This window comes from Tupaia chinensis, unplaced genomic scaffold (assembly GCF_000334495.1).
Source record: "Tupaia chinensis unplaced genomic scaffold, TupChi_1.0 Scaffold000706_1, whole genome shotgun sequence".
Classification (NCBI taxonomy): domain Eukaryota; kingdom Metazoa; phylum Chordata; class Mammalia; order Scandentia; family Tupaiidae; genus Tupaia; species Tupaia belangeri.
The window spans coordinates 122,827-131,076 of NW_006160229.1; the positions used below are offsets into that span (position 1 = coordinate 122,827).

An 8,250-nucleotide genomic window follows, 5' to 3' on the forward strand; every position below is an offset into this window, starting at 1 on the left:
GTACATGAGTCAATTTGGAGAAATGCTTAATGATGCAGATTCTAACAGTCTAGTTTTCTAAAAGTTGAAAAAAGAATCAGGGTCCAGCCTCTGTTGTACATTATGCTGACCCTGGTTCAAGTCTCTGGACTAACTGACCAGAAAACACACATGTATATACATGCCTAGGATCCTGGTGGGCTGGAAGATTGGAGGAAGGGGATTGTAGTATGACTGAGCCCTGTGGAGGGTGTTTTTCTCTCACATACAAGTTCTATCATGAATTTTTTAAATGACTTTTTAAAAAAGAGGGAAGAAGACTCTGTTTTGCCTCTTATGGCTATATGTAGAGTTCATAGAGCAGCTAATGACTCTATCTGACACACATCCTTTAGCTATTTTGATGTGCCTCTCATGGTCGTGTACTAAGTGGAGTGGATAGAGGTAAAACAAATGTATTCTTGACCCTCAAGAAGTTATCTGTGTGGAGAACATTTAACTTGAGTATATCACTGCCCAACTCTCTTTGAGTAACTCTGATTATCAACTGCAGAATCTGAGAAAAAAAAAAAAAAACACACACAAAACTATGAGCCTATGGAATAGAACAGCAAGTGTTACAGCTCCACTCCTTGAAAAGTACAGTGTAACATTCATGGAGTCCTGCCTCTTCATGGTGCTTTGAAAGGGGTAAGGCTTGAGTATGGTCTGCCTGGAATCTTTTCCTTGGGGTAACACAACTTCACGAATAAGTAATCATTATGGAAAAGTCAGGGCTCGTCACAGAAAAGCCAAAGCTAAATAAATAAGAGCAAGTCAACAGAGATGTTCTGAGTTGCCTTGAATTCATCTGCTAAGGATAGTGCAGAGCAGGGAAGCAGGGGAGTGGTCAGTTGAGCAGTGTTGGGTTTACACTGGCACAGATTTCTTCTGTGGTTTTTTTTTAATTCCATTTTGCTTTTGCCAATTTCAATTAGTTGTTGATATGATAGTTGAATCCAGGACATAAGGATGTGACTGGTTTTAGAAACAGCCCTCTGCTCACCTCCTTCTCAGTGGTACCTACTCCACGTGGCCTCCAGGGAGTCCAGGCCAGGAGTGGCCCTGAAAAGTAGACAGTGGCAGGGGGACTAGTCTGAGAGGCCAAGTGTCACAGCGGCACACCTCACTGCAAAGATCAGGAGGAGACGGCAAGGACAGACCCAAGAGTAATGGAGTCTGAAGAGGAACAAGCGGTAAAGAGCCTGGATATGGAAAATGGCAACATAATTCAGATATGGTTTATTACCTGTTGATGATGATGTATATAGTATTCTCAACTGACAGGTCTGAGAAGTATTTCATGTTGGGTAATGTCTTTTTACAAGCAAAATGATAAATAGTGGTTGAACGTTTAAAAAATAATTGGAATAATAATAATAATGATCTAAAAAAATGAAAAGTTACTGGAGGATGATTATGGGGATTTTAATGTCGTATTGACTGATATGAATGGTATTCCTTACGGAAAAAGAAATGTAATGTTCTGTAAATTTCCAGGTGATTCAATGTACTATAAACAAGATTATGATAATAATTTTTAAAATTTTTAAAGTTGAACAACAACAAGAAAAAGAAAATGGCAGCAAGGAAAGTGAAGGAAAAGATGAAAAGGAGCAAGATGCTAATAAAGGAGAGTCCATGGATCTCCGTTAGGAAGTTGGTGAATATTTTGTGCTTAGAGGAAACCATGTTCTGCGTACTGCAGCCCATCCTGGAGTAGAGATGGGATTCTTTGCATAGGCTGGAAGTGCCACAGGCAAGGATGAGGAAATAGAATGTGGAGAGGTTTGGGGAGGAGGTGAGACATCTGACGGAAAAGCTGTGGGAAAAGCAGTTGAGTCATAATCTGTGGGCAGTTAACATTGCCCCCCTTCACCATGACCACTGTGATGAGTTTTGCCTTATGCCCTGAATCCTGCTGTCTTCCTTTAATAAGGAGACACTTGCTTCCTAAGTTCACATATTCTAGATGTTCTTTTGTTATAAATCTTAGTGTTACTTGTTCCTTGTGGTTCTCCCTTTACCTGTTTCTAATTTAATATTATATTTTTGACCCACTTTGTAAGTCTCTTTCAGCAAGGAATTTTATCTCTTGCATGAAGAGGTGTTCATTATATATTGTGAATTTAATAAAGCAGTTTTAAATAACTACAACAACAAAAAAATCAGCCCCCTGGAGTCTCAAACTAGTAGCTTATCAGTAATGATAGTCACATTACTTCTAGATCCATGGAAGGAATAACTCCTGACCTACTCCTGGTGGCTTCACTGCCTTCTCCAGCCTGGAAAAAGTACAGTACACAGGGAATGAGGTTGGTCACATTACATTCTGACAACCAGGACCTGGGCAGTAACTTTTTAAAACTGGTCCTTTCACTCCTACTCGTGTCTACCCAACCTTCATAATCTAGTCTCCATAGAGCTGTTGGCAAGGGCAGTTGGTCCACAGCTCTTGCATGTCTAAAACCCTCCAGTGGCTTACATGTGCACTTAGTATAATCATGAAGATTGAAAGTAGGCTATAAACTACTAGAAGATCTAGTCTGTTGGCACTTATCCTATCTCATCCTTCAGCCCTCTAACTAGCTGGCTCTGCTCCAGCCACGCTGGCCTCCTTGCTCTTCCTGAGACATGCTATGGTTATTTACAACCTAGGACCTAGGCAATAATGCTGGTATCTCTGCCGGGGAGGCTCCTCCCTCATCCATGGAGTGACTCCTAGTCATCTAGATCTTAGCTGAAAGGGCACTCCCTTCCCTGACTGCCAAATCTAAAGAGCCTCAGTCAACTTACTCGACTCCAGAGTCCCCTCTGGGGGGATCTGTGCACTGGTGCATAAAATATTCCTAAGTGCTAAGAATTATAGTAAAGTGCTCATACCTTTACAATATATCTTTCTCATATCTTCCTCTATCATAAATTAAAAGTAGAATTTGATTTTTACTCTTGAAATGGGTTCCTGAATGTCTCAAATTTCTTTCCTCTCGGGACCAGCAGTTAGCGTAATGGCTATGTCGCTGGAGTCCCACATAGTCGACCGTGCGTGGTTCGCGTCCCGAACCTGGTGGCTTGACACTCACACCAGGCGCGTGATCCCGAGAGGAGAGTAGAGGAGAAAGGATTGTGGCGTGGCCAACCCCCCCGGGGGGTGATTTCTCGCCTTCTGTCTCTCTGTATCTGTCTGTCTGGCAAGTGCACGCACCCTATAGCAAAAAAACTCTAAAAAAAAAAAATTTCTTTCCTCTCGTCTTCCTGTTTTCATTTCTAGGACTACTGAAAACTGCTGAAAGACAACAGCAATGTTAACCACCTTAACAATAATAACACATACATGGAGTGGTTATTTGATGAAACAAACCATTCTAAGGACTTCTTGAGCCTTAACCCACTTAATATAATAAACCTATAAGTAACTATTAATACTATTATGTATCCTATTTTACAAGTGAGGAAAATGAAGCACAAAGATTTTAATAACCTGCCATACCAAGGTCAGTTCTTTAGCTTATAGTGAAGTCATTGTCTCAAAATACAATGTCTGTGTGTCAATCATAGTGCCAGTTTCTGTCAGCAACTGATAATAGTGTGACAGTAATCAAAAAAGCAATTCCATTTAAACTTTTCTCTGTGCCAGACACTGTACTTGATGTTTTGCATATATTACATCTTATCATAATGAGAGCCCTGAAAAGTCTGCTTGAATTGTACCCACTTTACAGAGGAAAACACAGGATTTATTTGTACAAGATTACAGAGCTTGAAATGGGGGAGGGTGAGAGGAAGAGAAGCAAGGGGGAAAAGAAAGAAGTAAAATATTTAAGTCACACAAAAATGGAAAGTTATCTATTGACAATAACATGTATGATAATATCTTTTACTGGACCAATGTACAGTGCATTTATGCCAAGAAAACTCATTTTGCATGCTACAATGAGATACAGTGATTGAATGTATAAAAATAATAATAAAAAACCAGAAAGTAGCAGCAGGAACATAAGTGAATTCTACTGCGGACAAATGCAGACTTTCTGGATCCAATCAGAACTTTCTAATTCCACAAACAACTTCTGTGGTATATTCAGTTGAGTTAGAAATCCTGACTCTTTCTTAAATACTGTGAGTCTGTAAAAACTTTGTAGACAGTCAAGATTATTATTCCACAGATCACATCTCATCGCCTCACCTACTGGGCTGCCAAAGGCATCTTGTTCTTCTAAAGGGCCAGGCAGAAACTGAGTGCTACCCTCTTCCTCTGATGTAGGCTCTGGGATAGAGTGCTCTGAAGCTGTGGCAAGATTTAATTAGCCTTGGCTCTTCCTCTGCAATAATTATGCCTGCTGATTAGAGAAAGGAAAAGGTTGAACTGACATAGATTTTATAATTCATCTTGGTTACACACCTATGACCCATTCCATTTATCGAGCAAATATTTCTATATTTATACTGTTAAAAAGATGTAATGATTGGATACAGCTTTCTTCCATGCTAGTTACTCATTGTCAAGTCATTTGTGTTGTTTGAGATCTTATTAACAATACTTAATTTTGAAAAAGTATACAGAAACTATAGGGAATTATATAAAAATTATTCAGAGAATAGTAGACATATTAAGACTATGGAGTCTTGGGGCCAACAGACCAACAGATTAAGGTGCTGGACACTTCACATGGTTGACTGTGGTTCTAGTACTGGATCCATTGGCTTGAAACTCACAGTGGTCATGTGTGCACACATGTCCAAAATCCTGATAGGACAACTGAGGAGAAGGGATTGCAACATGGCCATCCCCCCCGGGAAGTGATTTATCACTTTCTATCTCTCTGTCTTTCCAGTGAGTGCATGCACCCTATAGCTAAAATCTCTCCCTCAAAAAATAAATAAATAAGAAGAACACGGAGTCTGGAATTACAATGTGTGGGTTTATACCCCAGTTGTACCACTTTTTAGATGGCATAACTTTGAGCATGTTGTTAATTTTCAGTTTCTTTCTCCAACAAAGGGGTCATAATACTAGTACCTGCCATAAAGACACATAAAGCACTTGTAACAGTGAGTGAAACATAGTAAATGTTTAACAAATATTTTCCATTTGATCATCCTTACTCATAACTAAAGTATTTTTTAAGTAAATATAAAATATCAGTTTACAGATCTACTTTGTGTTACTTTTAGATGGTAATTCAATGCTCTAGATACCCATTTCAAGTGTAAGGTGTATCTAAACTGTGGAATTTCTACATGAACAATGAAAAATATGTAATGCTGGTCCTCAAAGTTCTCTTGATACAGTTATAGACAAAGAGAGACCAAATGGATAAGAACATAATGAAACAGTGCACAACAAAATAATTAAAGCACCTAAATGTCAGAGAAGTGATTCCATATGTTATGATATTGCAAAAGAAAAATTAATCAACTATAGCTTGGCATTAGGAAGTGTGAATCAATAATAGTTTCATGTGAAGAAAATGTGTGTCATTTATGTTGATCCTCAGACAACCAGTAGAGTTTTAAAAGGTAGCTAAGGGATGTTGTACAAGGAGGGAAAGCAAAACAAATTGGAAAAATGCAAGGACAAAGGCCATTATGAATTGTGAGCAATGTCAAGAATGGTGAACACTCCAGTTAGCATAATTCAGACACACATTAAGAAGCAGAATAGGAAAAAAAAAAAAAAGAAGCAGAATAGGAAAGAATGCTGAGAGAATCCACTGAGGGTCTTAGATACAAGAGAGAGGTTTTGTGCTTAATCCAGTGAGCAACACAACAGTCACAGCAGTTTTGTACAAAACCCTCAAATTACAACTATGCTCCCTGGAAACACAGACTTTGTTTAGCTTACCCTTATTTTTCTCAATATCTACACTAGTGCCTGGATCATGGATGACCAATATTTGCTCAGTGAGTATTTGTTCAATGGATGATTTAATGTCAACCTTTAAATCATTACTATTGCTGTTATTTTGCAAGGCTTTTGAGTTCCACTGAGTGATCACAGAGACTCCAATATTAGCTATTTATAATGTAAGAATTCATTGTTTAAAAGAGACTGTGCTAGGGACCAGCAGTTAGCGTAATGACTATGTCACTGGACTCCCATGTAGCCGACTGTGGTTCGAGTCTCAGACTCGGTGGCTTAAACTCACGCCAGGTGCATGTGCGTGCGTGCCCAAGATCCCGAGAGGAGAATGGAGGAGAAGGGATTGCGGCGTGGCCATCCCCCCTGGGGGGTGATTTCTCGCTTTCTGTCTCTCTGTCTCTCTCTGTCTGTCTGGCAAGCGCACACGCCCTATACCAAAAACCTCTCCAAAAAAAAAGAGACTGTGCTAACAATTTAAAACCTATTAATATAGTTTCATTATTTCTTTCACTTACAGATAGGAAGACTGAAGCCATGGGAAGTAAAGGGACTTGTCTTGAACCATACATTCAGTTAAAGGAAGAGTTGGATTAAAGCCAGTTGTTTGTCATTCTAGTCTTGAATGGTTTCCCACAACCCCAGACGACAATGTGCCTCAAATCATCTTTTGTACGTTATTCTCACTAGCTGTAAATGTAAAGACATTGGAAGTCCTGAATAAAACAGCCAGAGATTTATTACATTTTGTTTAGGAAATTAAAAGACAAATGACATGCTTTTAATATATGGGCTAAAAATAAATTCAGTGAAGTTTCCTATATTTGGCATGAATGAGTCAATATTTTGAAGGGCAGAAAGTAGTATATTGTTAGTATATGCTAAATATAGTTCCTTCCTCCATAAATCATTAGATAGTCATTTATTTTCTCTAATTTCCCATGCCCTCATTAGTGTTCCAATACAATATTAAGAAAAAAAAAGCATATAATTGACTTTTTAAATGATTCTTCATCATCATGAACTGTTACTAAAAAACTTACACATGTACAGTAACTAAAATGAGGATTTTTTTTCTTTTTATTGGGAAAACTATACAGCAAAGATCTTAAAATGTATACTTTAGCCTCATAAAAGATTTATTATTAGCAGAACAAGAACACCTGTCTTTTCATGGATACATGCTAAACAAAGAGCATAAATTACATTGTAGAATAGTCCTGATTCAGTAAAATAGGTCACAATAAGCTTTAACAGAACAATTAGAAGAAATTCAAAATATGATGCAATCAAAACAAAGATATGATTTTAAAATGTATACTTTAGCCTCATAAAAGATTTATTATTAGCAGAACAAGAACACCTGTCTTTTCATGGATACATGCTAAACAAAGAGCATAAATTACATTGTAGAATAGTCCTGATTCAGTAAAATAGGTCACAATAAGCTTTAACAGAACAATTAGAAGAAATTCAAAATATGATGCAATCAAAACAAAGATATCACTCATTCTGCAGACTTCCAGTGGGACTTGATAAAGGATTTCCTATTATTTCTGGAGACCATCAGGTGATGACTGTGAACTGTATAAACAGACGGTTAGAAATCTGAGGTTTGTATTATGCAAGCAAAGAGCTCCCAGTGAAAACTCTAGTGAGGAATAAAAACAATGAATAGAGTGCTACAGTTCATGTTAGGACAAGGATTCATTGCTTACAGGGTTTGAGATCTCAGCATATGGTTGTGCTCATCTCAAAAAAGGAGAAATTAGTAGGCCAGTAAAACACATCCATGGTCCCCAAAGACAGGATTACAATGATGAGCAAGCTGGCTGCCGTAGTCACAATCTCATCCCATTTGAAAGTTCACCCATTACAGTTTTAATACTTACAGCCCCTTACTAAAACTGATAACTACAGTTGAGGGACATCAGGGGATGTAGTAAGAAAATGAAGCCAAAACATTGAGCTTCGAGTCACGCTAGCAGATGAAATTGGGTACGAAATTGAATTTCTCATTGCCTTAGTTTCTTTATCTCTGAAAAGGGGAGATAAAGGCTTCTTCAAACAGTTATTAAACTGATTAATCTAGTTTTCACATATAAACTGCTTAGAATTATACATAAAACACAATGAAACTGTCAGCTATTACTGTAGTTGTTATATTATTATTATTGACCGAGATAAATTCTTGTCCAAGAATTTTTACAAGAGGGCATGTGTGGGTGTTTATACACATACATGTATACACACAATCTTTCCATCTTTTTTTTTTTGGAGATGTTTTCAGTATAGGGCACGTGCGCTCGCCAGAGAGAGAAAGAGACATAGAGACAGAAAGCAAGAAATCACCCCCCAGGGGGGATGACCAC

The 8,250-nt window shown here is 38.1% G+C and overlaps 1 pseudogene; it reads left to right on the forward strand.

The window, feature by feature from the left end:
- Positions 1–1,148: 1,148 nt before the first annotated feature.
- On the forward strand, positions 1,149–1,933 carry LOC102480075 (protein BEX1-like; annotated as a pseudogene).
- The last annotated feature ends 6,317 nt before the right edge of the window (positions 1,934–8,250 follow it).